Consider the following 16,174-nt stretch of genomic DNA (forward strand, 5'->3'; position numbering starts at 1 on the left):
GTAACTCCAAAGCTACATCCATATACAGAAAAATTTCCATTGGTATTTGTTAATTCTTGGAACCATGTTTTCCACTAATGCCTTCAATACTGCTTGGACTTCTTCCTTCCAGGACATTGATTCTTGGATAGTTCTTGAACATATGCTTCTGCTTGAAAGGATTGAGTGGTGACCCCACTTTTTGGTACAATGACTCAGTGTATTCTTTCCATCCTCCTTTGAAGCTTCCTATGTCATTCACTGTTTTGCCCCTAGAATTTTTCAATATTCCAAGCCAGGGCTTGCATTTTTCTTCAGCTCCTTCAGCCGTAAGAAATGTTCTTCATGGTTAAAACCTTGTCAGGGATCAACCTTCTCAGGGATCTCTACTCCTCCACATGTGACAGGTAGTCAGCCACCTCTCTCCATTCCTGTGCAGGTGCAGCCGCATCCTGGAGGCACTATGGTGAAGGTCGGAGTCAATGGATTTGGCCACATTGGGCGCCTACTCACCAGGGCTGCTTTCAATTCTGGCAAAGTAGACATTGTTATATCAATGACCCTTCATTGACCTGAACAGTCTACATGTTCCAGTATGATTGCACCCATGGCAAGGTCAATAGCACCATCAAGGCTGAGAACGGGAAGCTTATCTTCAATGGGAAGGCCATCTCCTTCTTCCAGGAGTGAGATCCTGCCAACGTCGAGGGTGGTGAGGCTGGTGCCAAGTATGTTGTAGAGTCCACTGGTGTCTTCACAACCCTAAAGAAGGCTGGGGCTCACTTGAAGGGCAGTGCCCAAAGGGTGGTCATCTCTGCCCCTTCTGCCAATGTCCCCATGTTTGTGATGGGCATGAACAATATGAGGGAAGTATGACAACCTCCTCAAGATTGTCAGCAATGCCTCCTGTACCACCAACTGCTTAGCCCCCAGGCCAAGGTCATCCATGACCACTTTGACATCTTGGAGGGATTTATGACCACAGTCCACACCATCGCTACCACCCAGAAGACTCTGGCGCGATGGCCGTGGACTGCTCAGAACATTATCCCTGCATCTACTGGCGCTGCCAAGTCTGTGGGCAAGGTTATCCCGGAGCTGAATGGGAAACTCACTGGCATGGCCTTCCGTGTCCCCACTCCCAATGTGTCTGTCATGGATCCCACCTACCATTTAGAGAAAGCTGCCAAGTACGATGACATCAAGAAGGTGGTGAAGCAGACGTCTGATGGTTCCTAAAGGGAATCCTACACTGAGGACCACGTTGTCTCCTGTAACTCCAACAGTGACCCCCACTCTTCTACCTTTGATCCTGGGGCTGACATTGCACTCTTTAATGCTTCCTCCTCTCCCGACTATCATGACCCAATTCTACCTTACAAATCTGGCTTGACTACAGGATGTACACTGGTATAGATAAGAGACAGAAACACAGGGAATCTAGGACAGAGAAACCCCTCAAGACCAATATTGAGAGTATCCATACCAGGAAGCGAAGAGGAAGGTGCGGGGAGAAAGCAGGATCACAATAATCTACCTATAACCCCTCATATTGCTAAGAAGATAAATAGCCTATATTAAGAAATGTTTCTTTAATAAACTTGGTGCTGGAATGACTCTATTAATGTATTTGCAGTGAATAAAATTAAATGTAGTCTTCTTAGAATAACACAGTATTAAGCCATCATCTATTTCAAAAGGTTAAGTGGAATCGGGAGGCAGTTGATATCATTTTGTTAACTACCAATGAATCAGTGCCAGATTATGGGAACCTTTGGTGCACAGAGACCCCTATATAACCTAGCAACATGCAAGTCTCCACATAGGGTGGAGCGGTGGCTGTGCTTGTGTGCATTGGCCAGGAATTTATCCTGGGTTTCCCACTTGAAAGGGGGAAATTCTATTAAACCCTCAGTGCTCCGTAATATCACCACATATCTCTTTCATGTGAAAGTCCATCGGGGGGCATTCCAGGCCACAACTACGGATAAAGAGCTATTTATTACTGGGTAACAAGTTTGAAAACTACTGGAGAATAAAATAAGGAGGAAAAACCATTCTCTTAATGGAAGACAAGATTCTAAAAAAATCACTAACTTTGAGGGAGGGGTTGATTTCCTTTACAAAAATAAGACATTTTGCTTAAGAGAAAGGATTCATTCCGGAAAGGAAGAAATAAAGCGCAAGCATACAAAAACTTGTGAAGTTTGGGATTGTTTTGAGCAGGGAGGTCCTGTAAATGTCTGCATAATAGTGAGTCACAAAAGCAATATTAATATCTTAATATGGAATGGGCACAGGATATTGATTACTTAGAAACAATTGGGAAAGATATGGTAAAGAGATAACAGAACTTTTGAAAATGTGTATTTGTGACCTGATGCAAAGGGCTTACATGGAAAGCAAATGCTTTGAAATTGATGAGGGCAAAGAATGTACAGATGTGCTTTACATAATTGCATGGATTGTGATGAGTTGTATGAGTCCCTAAAAAAATGTTAAAAAAAAAAAGAAAATATGTGTTTGTGTACTTTCTACTGTGACTAGCTTGTTTAGGGTTTTGAAGGTCCTAGGATGCTCTTCCATTACGCATCTATCGGGTTGTCATACTGTAGTGGCTTGCGTGTTGCTGTGACACTGGGAGCTACGTCACTGGTATTTCAAATGCCAGCAGGACCACCCAATGAGAAGAATATCATGAATATCACTCGCAAGTATAACTTTGCTGAAGATCACCCAACAGCAGTCTCAGCGGTCCAATGACAGGGAGCTAGCTACCAGAGGTTCTGTTGCACAAGACCTCTTCAAAGGACTGAGAAGCAAGGAGGTTACATTGAGAACTAAGGTGCACTTTCCCCGAACCATGGTATTTCCGATTGCTCCATCTCAACGTGGAATTGGACATTGTATATGGAAGACCAAAGAAGAATCTGCGCATTTGAATTATGGGTCTAATGAAGAACATTGGAAGTACCACAAACTGCTAAAAGAACAAACATATCTGTCTTGGGAGAAGTACAGTCAAAGTGTTCCTTAGGGGCAAAGAGGGCGAGATTTGGTCTCGTGTACTTTGGACATGTTGCTAAGAGGGATAATCATGCTTGGTGAAGTAGCAGTGCAGCAAAGAAGAGGAAGACCTTTGGCAAGATGGATCCATACAGCGACTGCATGATGGGCTCAAACAAAAGAGCAATTGTGAGGATGACACAGAGCCCAGCAGTGTTTCATTCTGCTGTGGATAGGATCACTATGAATGGAAACTGATTTGATGGCATCTAACAAGAGCAGTCAAGGGTCTGAGGGAGTTGATGGAGGCTTACTCCTAGAGGGGGCTCTGCAAATGGATTTCAGACATTCCCTGCCAACCATAGCCTTCTGCAAACTGGTGTTCAGATTCAATCTCTAATACAATTCCCTTCTCTGGTTTTGGATTTTATTACTTACAATCCTTGGATCACACAGGCTGGTGTGCTCCTTCTGTGCGAACTTCACTGGCACTTCATTTAGATGATTGTCTGTTTTAAAACAAACCTTTAGGCCCCCAGTGCTATTCTTTCTATAGCCAGGCGCCATGTGACTTCGTCACCACACTGTGCTCCAGCATCCATATCTTCAGCGATCACATCATAAGAGCTACTATTGAGCAAGGGTCAAATCAAAAGAACTAATTCTTCTACTAGGGTTTATGATTAAGTGCTTTGGAAACCCCATGAAGGGAAACAGGCTTTACTTTAAACACACCTGTTGCAGTTTCAAGGAACTGAAATATTCCTTTGGATTTAAAGCTGAAACTCTCTAGTTTAAGAAGAAACAAAGGACTGCTATCCAAAAGTCATGGATTTGGAAGTCATTGTACTATTAATCTCAGTGGACTATTTAACCCAAAACACCTGAATTTTTAATTACAGGGGGAAAATTTGGTTTTCATTCTTTACTTTCATAGTTATCAATATATATATTAATATATATGTCTGATTAAGTGTTATGAAAATATCATACTCAGCGTTACAGGGTTAAATCTCTTGCTTTTGAGGTTGCCCAATAAGTGGCAACTTAATACCACCATATACTTGCTATTTTCATACTTTGTTTGATTTTAGTGACATGTCTTTGTCACAGTGTAAACAAGATTGAAATTTGTGCCTGTGTCTAGCCTCATTGCTTTCTTGAATAATGTCCAGAAACTAAATTTTTAACCTGTAGAAATTCCATGTATTTTAGTTTTAAAAGCTTTCCTATATATTTTCCTATATATTTTTCCTTTTCTCAATAGTACTCTAAAATCTATACCCTTGGCTAGCTTCATAATACTATGATTAGAATTACCAGATGTCTCATGGAGGTAACAAAGTATTTCTCAAAAAACTGATAATTCTACTCCTAAAGTGGGCCAGGGGTAGATTAAAACATTAGATATAAAAATGAATTTTTAGCTTACATGCAGTCATAAGCCCTAAACATCCATTTTTGTCAATGTCTAAACTTATCTAATAAATATGTCCTGAGAGCCTACTATGTGCTGGGCCCTGTCGCATGCACGGTCCCAGTCCTCAAGTGATCTATGATTTAGTTGTGGTAGTTACATAATCTGTTGTCAATTTGACAATACTTAAGAGTGAAAGGGTGGAGTTTATAGCCTGTTAATCAGATCGTGGCTTGATGACCTCATTTGGAGGTGCTAAGGAGATAAATAGCTCGCTGGAGGTGAGACACATGCTCATTCCCTGAGAGATATTCCTGACGAGACGCCACATGGAACTACCCTGATGCAGCCAGAGCCCTGCGAGCTGGAGGAGCCACGTGGAGACCCACGCCAGCGCTGAGAGGCTTCTACCACCACTGGATCCACAAAACATTCCAGCTACTGGCCTGTGATCTTCCATCATGGTTGCGTGAATCTGAAGAAGAATGTATGGACTAGTATCAACATATGGGGTAATATCCAACTTATGGGCTTGATCTGGACTGGGCTGGGATGCTTTCTCAATACTCAATTGCTCTTGTATACAAAGTTCTCTCTTACACACATGAGTGTCTATGAATTTTATTTCTCTAGTCTACTGAGACTAACGCACAGCTAAACAAAAAGACAAAGATTCCATGTGACAAATATTGTATCCATATTAAAATCCAAATGATCTTGGAATAAGTATGGGATAAGACCAATAACTTTTAGCTCAGCCTTGTTCGCTCAGTTATAAATAAGCATGAAGGCAATTAATTATTTAAAAAAAGAAACCTCACTATCATGAAGTTAATTCTAACCTACAAGCTGACCTCATAATTCTGACTTTGTATAGCAACCCTGTAACTACAGAGTAGAGCTGCTCCAGGGATTTCCAAGGCTTCAAATCTTTAAGAGAGAAGAAAGGCTCATCTTTCTCCCAAGGATTGGCTGGTGGTTTCACAATGCTGACCTTGTGGTTCACAGCCCACAGAGCAACCATGTTCCAAGAGTTACATGGATTTTGTTTTGTTTTTCTCATTTCATCTTCATACCAGCCTTATGAGGTAATATCACTTTTTCATTTTGCCGGTGATGAAAACTGAGATTCAGAAAACAATCCTTTGCCCCAGGTCACCCAATAGTAGTCTAGCGGACGAGCTGGGAGTCACACTCAATCCCCTCAGGTTTAGGGTTTTATCTTAAAATGTGGATAATTATAATCTTTACAGGGTTGTTTGGGTTTCAGGTAATCATCTATATTTTGTAAACTGAAAGTCCCCCCCCCCCAAAAAAAAAAGATTGGTGGCTATAATCACGCTTGTAAGGGGGGAGAGCTAGACTAGAAATTCAGATGAAGGATGGATGGAGAAAGGGGGCTGATGGGAGACGGGTGGTTTGTACCTGTTGGGGAATATGTACACGAGTCTGAGATGACTGTGATTAAGAGGTGGGGAGACTGATGTCATCAAGTAGACCCCCTAACTTACAGAGACACCTCAGCACCTTCTAACAGCTTTCCGTCGCTCTGGAGCTCTGACTGGGAAAAGACCTAGGATTCCTTCCTCCTCCTCCTCTCCATCTCCCTCCCAGGCCCTTGTGCCCAGAAGGATGTCCTGTTACCCGCATCCCCTTCAACTCAGGCAAAGTGAAGCGTAATGATTCCAGTCCAATGGCTCAGAGTCGACCTGTATTCCACAGAGGTCATCTGTAGATGTGAATCTCCACCTGTCCAGTTTGACCAGTTCGGTGAGCTAACTACCTGCCCCAGCCAGGGACACCAGAGTGAACGCTTCCCAGGGCACCCGTCTTCCTTTCTGTGCCACTTCCTAACCTCCCACTGACACAGAGAGTCTCCTCTCTGGCTGCAAATCGCAGAGGAAGCAATGGTCGAGCCCTTGGATTGGAGGTGATACTGATGTTTTTATTTTAAAGAACGAAGATCATTCTGGGAAAAGATAATAAAGAATCAGAAAAGACAGTCACCAAGCCACGGTACCAAACACAAATGGTTTGAAGGCATCATTAAAGCATGTATTGGTAGGAATTGAATGTCCAAGATGACAAACTTTATTAAGTATGAGTCTTTCATTAAAATTATGCAACAAATGTTTCTGTTGAGGTTTCTGCTCAAGACACTGGGCATCCCTCAAGAAGGGTTTAAGAGTACAAAGTATTTCGGTTGAGTAGGTTGCAAGAGAAGGCATGTAAACTGTACAGACTGAGTGGCACCCACGCAAACCTCAGGTGCAGCTGTGTCTCTTACTGGTAAGGCAACAGTTGATGTCTCTCTCGGATCCCCCATACCAGAGGTGGTTTTGCACAACAAATGGGGGACACTTTGACAGAGTGGTGACATGAACTTACTTACTTGTGACCCTTCTATGCATGGCTTTGTAACTCCTACCAAAGGACGGGTGGGACCATGTAAGTAAGGTGTGTGAGACACTAATAGGGGGGTTGGGTCAAGATTGCCATTCTGCTGAGTATGAGCGAGCCATCTCAGAAGCAAGAAGGAAGCATCTCGTGACCGTCACCAAAGAAGAGTCACCAGGGGGACGTGAGTGAGATTCCTGCTTCGGATGCAAAGCTAGCAGACACCTCAGAGGCCCCCGCAAGCGAGACCATGAGACAGAGCAGAGGAGCCGTGCTGAGACCATGAGGCAGAAGAGGGGAGCAATGCCGAGACTGTGAGGCAGAGGGGTGGCTCCCTGGGTGGCTCCACAGAACAAGGCAGAAGCCAAGAGACCATGTGGCTGACAGACACAGCTGCTGCTGTGAACGCAAGGGCTCAATGTTTCTGGTCCTGAGCTGTGTGACCTGTTAACTCCCTTATAAACCTCCATGATCTTACACGCTGAGTTCTGTGTAGCCATTGCAGTGGACAATGGAACCGAGCCGTCACGAGGGGCGCGAAGAATATTTGCTTAACGTTCTTTGACATTTGTGAATGCTGTGTATTCACTTCAAACCCACACCAAATAGTATAACACTCTTTAACATAAGCTTGATCGGGCATCATATAAGGCATTATATCAAAGTCTCGGTCCCGTTAGGCATTGCCATTGTCAGTGTACTCACCCGGGTAGAATTGGAGAGAGCAGGAGATGATTTCTCCTCCTTGGCTCCTAGCTCCTTTAGTTCAGTCTCTTTATCGGGGTCTTTTATAGGCAGCCCGCTTGCTCCTTAACATCATTCAGGAAATTCCGTGGCATGCAGCCAATATCTTGGGGGTGGAGAGGGGTACGCCCAGCGTCTTGGGGGGCATGTTGCTCGGGTTGTTGCGCATGTCCTGTGGGTTGTTTACTTCAGTTCAGTGAGTCAGCATTTTTATGCTCTACTTTGAGTCATTTCAATCAATATGGAGTCACTCTTGTTCTAGTGTCTGGCATGGTTCCCCATCTTGCAGGTAGCTCAGCGTCCTGCAAGGAAGTTCAGCATCCTGCAAGGTAGCTCAGAGTCCTGCAAGGTAGTTCAGTGCCCTGCAAGGTAGTTCCTGGTGCTTCCATCACAAGCAGAGAAGTAGAGGGCTGTGATCAGCACAGCTGGTGTTAGAATAGCATTTAAAAAGGTGGGGGGTGGAACCGTGTCTGGACTCTCCCTTGCAGCCAGTGGCTCTGGGTTTGGTGTGGAGTTGGATGCTCCTGCTGCCTGTCACCAGAGAAGGTCCCTTATGGGCCCACCCGGTGTATCAGACAGCTTTAAATCCCAGTCACCTGGTCAGTTCTAAAGAATTCCAAGCGAGCCACCTTCTTTCACCAACTCAGGGTAGCCTTTGAGTTGATTTTTGATTCACAGAGATCCCCTGAGACAGAGTAGAAAGCTCCACCCTCCACAGCTTTCTAAACTGTAATCTTTATGGGAGCGGATCGCCAGATTGTCTTCTGGTGCCGCAAAAAGGCATGTGGTTGTGAGTCACCAATCACCCTGTTCACAGCCGGCGAGCACTGAGCCATGCGCGCCCCCAGGACTGCTTCCGAGGGAACTAGGTGCATCCAGCTTCCCCTTTGGGTGGCACTGACACTGTGTTGGCGGAAGACATTTCCCATCTCTTTGAAGAAATGGTAACCAGGAGGAGAGAATGGTGGTAATAGAGAAGAAATGTGTCGCTTTTCCTCCTGTGAATCAGTAACTTAGGGGTTCTGGAATGTAGGAGTGAGTCAGGTTGATTACAAAAAGGCCTTAGAGGAAACCCTAATACCTCCTCCTGGGCTTAGTAAACATGTCAAGAAAATGTCAGAGTGAGTGCCATAAATGAACCAAGATTAACTGAATGCCAGGCAGTCAGAGACTATCAGGGAGGGCCCCCGGCCTAGGACACCACGAGCCTCACACAAACGGCGAGCCTCTGCCCAGAGAGAGGTGTCCGGCGTGAAGCTGGAAGCTTGTCTGGTCGATCTTGGAGGGATCCATTTGTCTAGGGGGCTGTGCACGGGTGCGATGCCCTGGCCTCCCATGCCAACAGCAGCTTGAAGCAGGCGGACTGTTTTTCTGTGAGGCCAAGGCTGGCACAGGAGACTTCCTTACTGATATTTTCTGCCAACCAGGGTTTGCTTTTCTTGTACATCCCCTCTGTGCCTCCCCATCCCCCGTGTTTTGGGTCAAGTCTCTGGGTTTGTGGGGGAGGGGGGAGGGAGGGGGTGTTTGTAGGGAGTATCTGGTACTTCCGAGTGCTGTGGGCCCAAAGATGTGCTTCCTCTCCGTAAAATGTACAAGCTCGATTCTCCTCCTGGACAGGAACAAAGAGACAAAGATCCTCTACGGGGAGAAAAAGCTTCCAGATGCAGGGCTCCACCTGGGGAAGGGGGGGTGGGGTGTGTGTGTGTGTGTGTGTGTGTGTGTGTGTGTGTGTGTCCCTTTTTCCTTTAGCATATTTTAAGTTTAATAAGTACACTGGGAATATTTATTTAGAAGAAATCCCACCACTTTCATGCCAGCCAGAGCGTCACTAACATTTCCAAACCACAAGTTCATCTGTGTCTGCCACTGGGGCCGTGTATCTCTTTCTCAAAGCTGTCTCCGCTGAGTCCTGGGCGTGCCTGCTAACTCAGAAGTTAAAGTCTCATCTCTCTGGAGTCTGAAAACGGGAGAAGGCTCTCCTGCCTTCCCGCTTTTATCAGGGCAGGCTGCGGAATCAGAAAAGGGAGCGAAACCTGTCTAAACTCCAGAACGGTTTGCCAACGAGACCACAGACTGCCTTGTAAATTGTCTTCAGTTCAGGCCTGCTGAGAAATGAGGGCCGGTGTCAAGGTTTTTCAACAAACTTTACAAACGGCACCACATTTTTATGTAATTTTAAACTTGCTAATATGCTCCAGTTGGTATCCTTTTCTGTTTCAGAATAGCATTTTCCAAAATTAAAAGACCTTTAGTTTACCAGACTGATCACCTAAGACCTTTCTCTCACTGTGATCATAAAAAAAAAGAGGAGGGCGGACAAACCTAAGTAACTTATTTAATTAAGGAAGAAATTTTTCTCTCCTGAAATATATTGGTGAAGAATACTTAACTGTAATTGTAAAAAAAAATGTATATCTGATCATAACAGATGGGCTATATACCCACAGTTTATAAAGATAAATTTTTTTAAAAAAGAATAAACTGTAAGTATTAAACTAGGTCCCAAGAAATATTTTGGTTATATACTCATATCTTGCTTTTATTTACTTATAAGCCAGAGTCCTGGTGGTGCTAGGCTGAAGCATTGGGCTGCTACCCTCAAGGTCAGTAGTTCGAAATCACCAGCCTCTCAGAAGCAGAGAGACAGGGCACTCCATTTCTGTAAAGAGTTGCGGTCTCTGAAGCTCCCTGGGCAGGTCGACCTTCTTGCTGTGCATCACAATGGACACTGTAGCCTGAGTTTGGTTTGGTTCACATGGCAACCATTCATGCAAGTAAGTGACTTTTGTCTGTGTTTATTTCAGCAGGTGAAACCATAGCTTGCATACAAATCACCTGGGGATCTTGCTCACATGCAGACTTGGATTCATTGGGTCTGCATTTAGAAAAAGCTTCCGCGGGGTGCTGAGGCTGCTAGTTCTTGAATCCATGCCTCCTCCGGAGGATGCCGAGAAGACGGGACATTCAACTGCTTATTCTCAAGAATGAGAGTCCCTGGGCCATCTCAATGAGTGATGGGCTGAAACGAGCAGAGGGCCAGATCTGACCTCCTCTCCCGCCCCTGCTGCTACACAGCAGAGGTCAGACGTGCCTCTGCTCTGCACCCTCTTTACCTCTTCTGACACCCATCCTTCCTCCCATGGCATTCTACTTCTGTCTGGGTTTGATCGTGTGTTGCATTTGGTCACCTAGAACTTACAGACCAAACTCACAGTCTTGGGGGGTTATTAGGAAAGTTACCCAGTAACTATATTCAGATCCAGAAACCATTAAGAGTGCAGCCACTGGTTCACAGCCATGCCTCTCCTCGCTCCGCATCCTGGTCTCTCTCTCGTCCTCAGCCTCTCCGCCGTAGTCCCTTGACTTGTCCCTCTCTGGGCCAGGATGCCCACTTGTAGCTCTGCCTCACAGTCACAGCCTGCTCTTCGGTTCTGTCCCATGGTTCCGGTCCTCGGCCTCTGGCTCTGACCCAGCTTCTTTGCTCTGTCCCACGGTCACTGTGCCACAGCCTCGGGTGCCTCCGGTCTCTGCCTCTGACACTTTCGACAGGGATCTTGAACATGCTCCACAGGTGGTTCTACTGCATTGATGAGTTCTCTCTGTTCTTCCAAGATGGCTCTGATACCCAGACATATGGCTTTGATGGAGGTGTAGTTTTATCTTTCAGCAGACCATTTCCCAAAAGAAATCAAGTGTGTGACTCGGCTCGTCCTCTCTACTAAGGTGTAGACTCAATATATCTCACGTTAACCCTGTGATGGAGAACTCCCTCCGATACGGGATGACAGCCTCAGGAATCGGGAGTGGCATTTACAAAGCATTACAAAGCAGATTGTGGCTAGGAAGGCCATGTTAAGTAATTAAGTACATCTCAGTTGCTAACCAAAAGATTGGAGGTTTGTCCAACCAGAAGTGTATCCAAAGAAAGGCCTAGAGATCTACTTCTTGGAAATTAGCCCTTAATAACTCTGTGTTTTACTCTGATACCCCATGAGGTCAGCATGCATCAAAATTCAGGTAAAACTTTCTTAGGTTAAGCAACAACATCCGGTTCAACATTTCTTGGGATTACTTCCCAGCACTCAGTACTTCCCCAAAAGCAAACACAAATTTGCCTAAAAACACAAAGGATCTTGTTTCCACTCTACCATGCAGAAACTACTTGCCACCTCCCAAAGAGCAACAGGGTTATTTCAGAAATTCAAGGTCCTGTTTCTACTGAGCTCCTTGAGTTTATGTAAAGTCATTCCCTCTCTCTAATATTCCACTCATGTTGGCTTTATTGAGATGGTTCTGACGCACAGCTGCCCTCTGTACAACAGAAAAGAACACCTCCTAACCCGTTAGCAGCATCAAAATTGTTGCTATGTGTGAGCCTGTTGGTGTAACCACTTCTTGTAATCCATCTCTGTGAGGGTCTTCTTCTTCTAAACTGCACCTCTACCTTACCAAGCACGGTGTCCTTTGCCAGGGACGGGGCTCTCCTGATAACATGTCTGAAGTGGGTGAGACAGTCTTGCCATCCTAGGTTTTGAGGAGTATTCTGGTTGTACGTCTTCCAAGACAGATCTGTTTGTTCTTCTGGTCATCTGTAGAACTTTCAACATTCTTCACCAATACCATAACTCAAATGCATCAATTCTCCTGTGCTCTTCTTTATTCATGGTCCAACTTTCACATGCATGTGAGGTAACTGAAAATACCGTGGCTTGAGTCAGGTGCACCTTAGTCCTCAAAGTGACAGCCTTGCTCGTCGACATTTCAAAGGATGTCTCTTGTGTAGCAGATTTTCCCGATGAAAAATTTGATTTGATTTGCCCAAATCAAAATTCATTTGATTTCAGAATTCTAATCTGACAGCAGAGTCAGTATTTCAGAATGGATTTTTAAATAACTGGCTAAAAGGAAACATTTATTTCTTACTTTAAAAGTAGCATTTCTTTGTCTCCACCTTATTTTTGTTTAAGAAGTATAAAATCAAATCGTTAAAACTAACGGACATTTCACAAATATCTGGGAAAACTCTTGTAGTGTAAAGACATTTTAGGAGTAGTGTAAACAAATGATATTACACATGAAAGCCTATCTTTTTTTTAAAATCATTTTACCGGGGACTCATCCAGCTCTAATCACAATATATACATCCATCCATTGTGTCAGTATTTACATCTTAAAGGATATTTTACATGGGTAGAGGCTGCAGCCTCCTCCATTACTCTTTTACTCACACCCACCTCTCTCTATTTTTAAAAAATATTTATATTGGGGGCTCTTACATCTCTTACCACAATCCATACATTCATCCAGTGTATCAAGCATATTTGCACATATCCCACCACCATCATTTTCAAAGCATTCTCTTCCCACTTGAGGCCCTGACATCAAGCCCCATTTCTTTCTCCTCCCTCCCCTGCCCGCCCACTCTCCCTCATGAACCCTTGATAAGTTATAGATTATTTTCATATTTTACATTGTCCTCCCTTGCCCCTCACCCACTTTTCCATTGTTCATCCCCCTGAGAGGGGATTATAGGTTGATCCTTGTGATTGATTCCCCCTTTCTCCTCCCACCCTCCCCTAATCCTCCTGGTATCCCTACTCTCCTTGTTGGCCCTGAGGGGTTTCTCTATCCTGGATTCCCTGTGTTGCGGGCTCTTGTCTGTAGCCGGGTGCATGTTCTGTTCTAATCTGATTTGTGAGGTAGAATTGAGGTCATGATAGTGGGGGGAAGGAAGCACCAAAGAACTAGAGGAAAGTTGTGTGTTTCATCGGTGCTACAGTGCTCCCTGACTGGTTCATCTCTTCCCTGTGACCCCTCTGTGAGGTGATGTCCAATTGTCCACAGAGGGGCATTGGGCCTCCACTCCATGCTCTCCTCCCCACCCCACCCCCACCCCATTCACATTGGGTATAATTTTGTCCTGGGTCTTAGATGCCTGGTACTTGATCCCATCGATACCTCATGATCACACAGGCTGGTTTGCTTCTTCCAATGTGGGTTTTGTTACTTCTCAGCTAGATGGCCTCTTGTTTATCTTCAAGCCTTTAAGACCCCAGATGCTATATCTTTTGATAGGTGGGCACCATCAGCTTTCTTCACCACATTTGCTTATGCACCAGTTTTGTCTTCAACAATTATCTTAGGAAGGTGAGCATCACAGAATGCCGGATTGTTAGAACAAAGTGTTTTTGTGTTGAGGGAGTACTTGACTCGAGACCCAATGTCCATCTGCAACCTTAATTCTTAACATATAGATATGAGTACATCATTTTATTCCATTTTCGTTACATAAACTTACATATGTACATGCCTGTATTTATACCTCTACAAATATCCTTTACCTCCTGGTTCTTTCCTCTATTTCCTTTTACTTTCCTCTTGTCCCACCATCATGTTTGGCCTTCATTCAGGTTTAGTAATGCATCACTGCTACATTGCCCTTGACTAAGCCCCACTAGGCACCCTACACCCTTCTCTTCATTGGTTTTAGTTCACTTGTTGTTTCTTGTCCCTGGGTTGCCCCACCCCCTTTCCTTTCTCCCTCCTCCCCTTCTCCTGTATCCCTCCAGAACCGTTGGTCCCATTCTTTTCATCTCCAAATTGTTTATCTTGCCTATCTTATATAGATAGACATACAGCTACATTAATAAGCGCAAAAACCAGACAAAGCCAAATAAAACAAAGGAAGTCAAGACCAACAAAACAATAAAGTGACAACCCAAAACACCAACAACAAAAAGAAAGCCACTGACAAAAATGGAAGAGCCTATTTTTGTTTGTTGGCCTTTACAAGTCTTTTCCATTCAAGTCTGATAGGTGCCACACTCTGTCTCCAAAGGCTGTTTTTGGTATTCCTTGGGGATTTTATCACTTTGCTGCCCTTGCTGCTCTGTTGCATTCCCTTGGTGTTTCACCCAATGTGATGAGGTCAGATTGTGCACCATTCCTGCACTGTGTCTCCAGTATTGTCCCCCGTAGTGCTATGGTTTAGTGAGGGACATTTTGTGGGGCCGGCCCTATGGTCCTATCTGTGGGTTGACTGCTCCAAGCAGGAATATTATCCTCAGAGCTTGGTGGACCAAGATGTCCTCCCTTCCCTTTCTATCCCATTTGTTTCTCCCGTGTGCTTTAATCAGACGTGGCCCCTCTCCTCAAGCTGTAGCCCCAGTGCTGTCCTCTGAAGTGCATTCTGCTGGGTGGGGGAGGAGGGAAAGCCCATCTTAGTGATATAGAATTTGAAGCTTTTAAAAACTGGAAACACAAACCTTTGTCCTATAATTTCCTGCATGGAAATGCCAATGAAAGACTTTGAAGAGATCCACTATTCTTATTTTGAATTTCAGCATACGCTAGAGAAAAATAACTTCAAGATTCCAGCTATTGTATTATTTTTTTTAAATGTATGTCAAGATAATGTATGCAATTAGATTTTGTTTAATCTTTTCAAGTACTTAACCAACATGATTAATAAAATTGATTCATAGATGTGGGATAAAGTTGAGTAATAAGCTTATGAATCATTCAACAACAGCTGCTTGGTTGAATGTTTTGTGGGGTTCATAGAATTTGTTCAATGGAAAGGAGTGTTTTCATTTTGTTTGCTATGGCCAAGTCACTTATCTATCTACTGCTGCTAAGGTAGTCATCGTGACCTGTTAGCTAAGATGATACAATACAGACCCTATCTGTGAAAGTTTATGCCAGATCAATTATTTTCAGCTAATCTTTAATAAGCAACTACTCAAGGTCAAAAAATGAACATCCTTCTAAAGTGATATTTTTAAACTCTGAACTGTGACCCATTCGTAGGCACATAATCAATTCAGTATTTGTAACCACCCGTTTTGAAAATTGAAATAGAATAGAAACCATCATGGTGCCCAACACATCGTAAAAATAAGTGAGGTTTTGTGGAACTTTTAAGTGTATTTAAAACCAAGGTATGTTAAAAAGTATTGCTACAAAATCATAAAAATTCTCATCAAATTCTCTCATCTCAAAAAATACCACACTATGAATCTATTGTCTCTTGACAGCTCTTCCTGTACACTTCTGAAATGATGTTTCCATCTCTCTCACCCTCCCCTGAAAAGACTCTGTGTTCTTTGATGTACATCATGTCAAAACGGTAGTGTTAGCATCCTCAAGGGACTCAAATACTGTTGCCCTTAAATGTTCGTGGCATTGTAGGAAACAACAAGAAATCTGAAGGGGCATGATCAGTGCTCTAGGGTGGAGGCGGTGAGATTTCCCAGTGAAATTCTCATAGGACGGCCCTTGCTACTCTCTAAGCAGGTGCATTAGGAGGGGGAAACACCCCTGTGTCATTTTCCTCATCCGTTCAGTGCCCTTTCCTCACCAATGCAGCGTCTCGTTCTCTTAACACTTCTTCCTAACCAGCCCCTGGGATCGACTGTATCCTTGGAGAAAATCTACCAAGAGTATCCCTTTGAAATCTCAAAACAATGATCACCATCATCTCTGTACTGATCACTTTGCCTTGAATTGAACTAGCCCAACAGATCTACTCAGAGGCCGCTGTTTTCATCGGACTGTTTTCTATTTTTTTAAGATGTCCTAAGGAGACCAAGACATGTGTATTACTGAGAGATCTCGTTGGCAGCCACCCCA

At 44.1% G+C, this 16,174-nt stretch overlaps 1 pseudogene; it reads left to right on the plus strand.

Moving 5' to 3' along the window:
- Positions 1 to 442: 442 nt before the first annotated feature.
- Positions 443 to 16,174, plus strand: part of LOC142446121 (glyceraldehyde-3-phosphate dehydrogenase-like) — a 144,078-nt pseudogene continuing 128,346 nt past the window's right edge.

The sequence above is a fragment of the Tenrec ecaudatus genome, chromosome 4, assembly GCF_050624435.1.
Source record: "Tenrec ecaudatus isolate mTenEca1 chromosome 4, mTenEca1.hap1, whole genome shotgun sequence".
Lineage (NCBI taxonomy): Eukaryota > Metazoa > Chordata > Mammalia > Afrosoricida > Tenrecidae > Tenrec > Tenrec ecaudatus.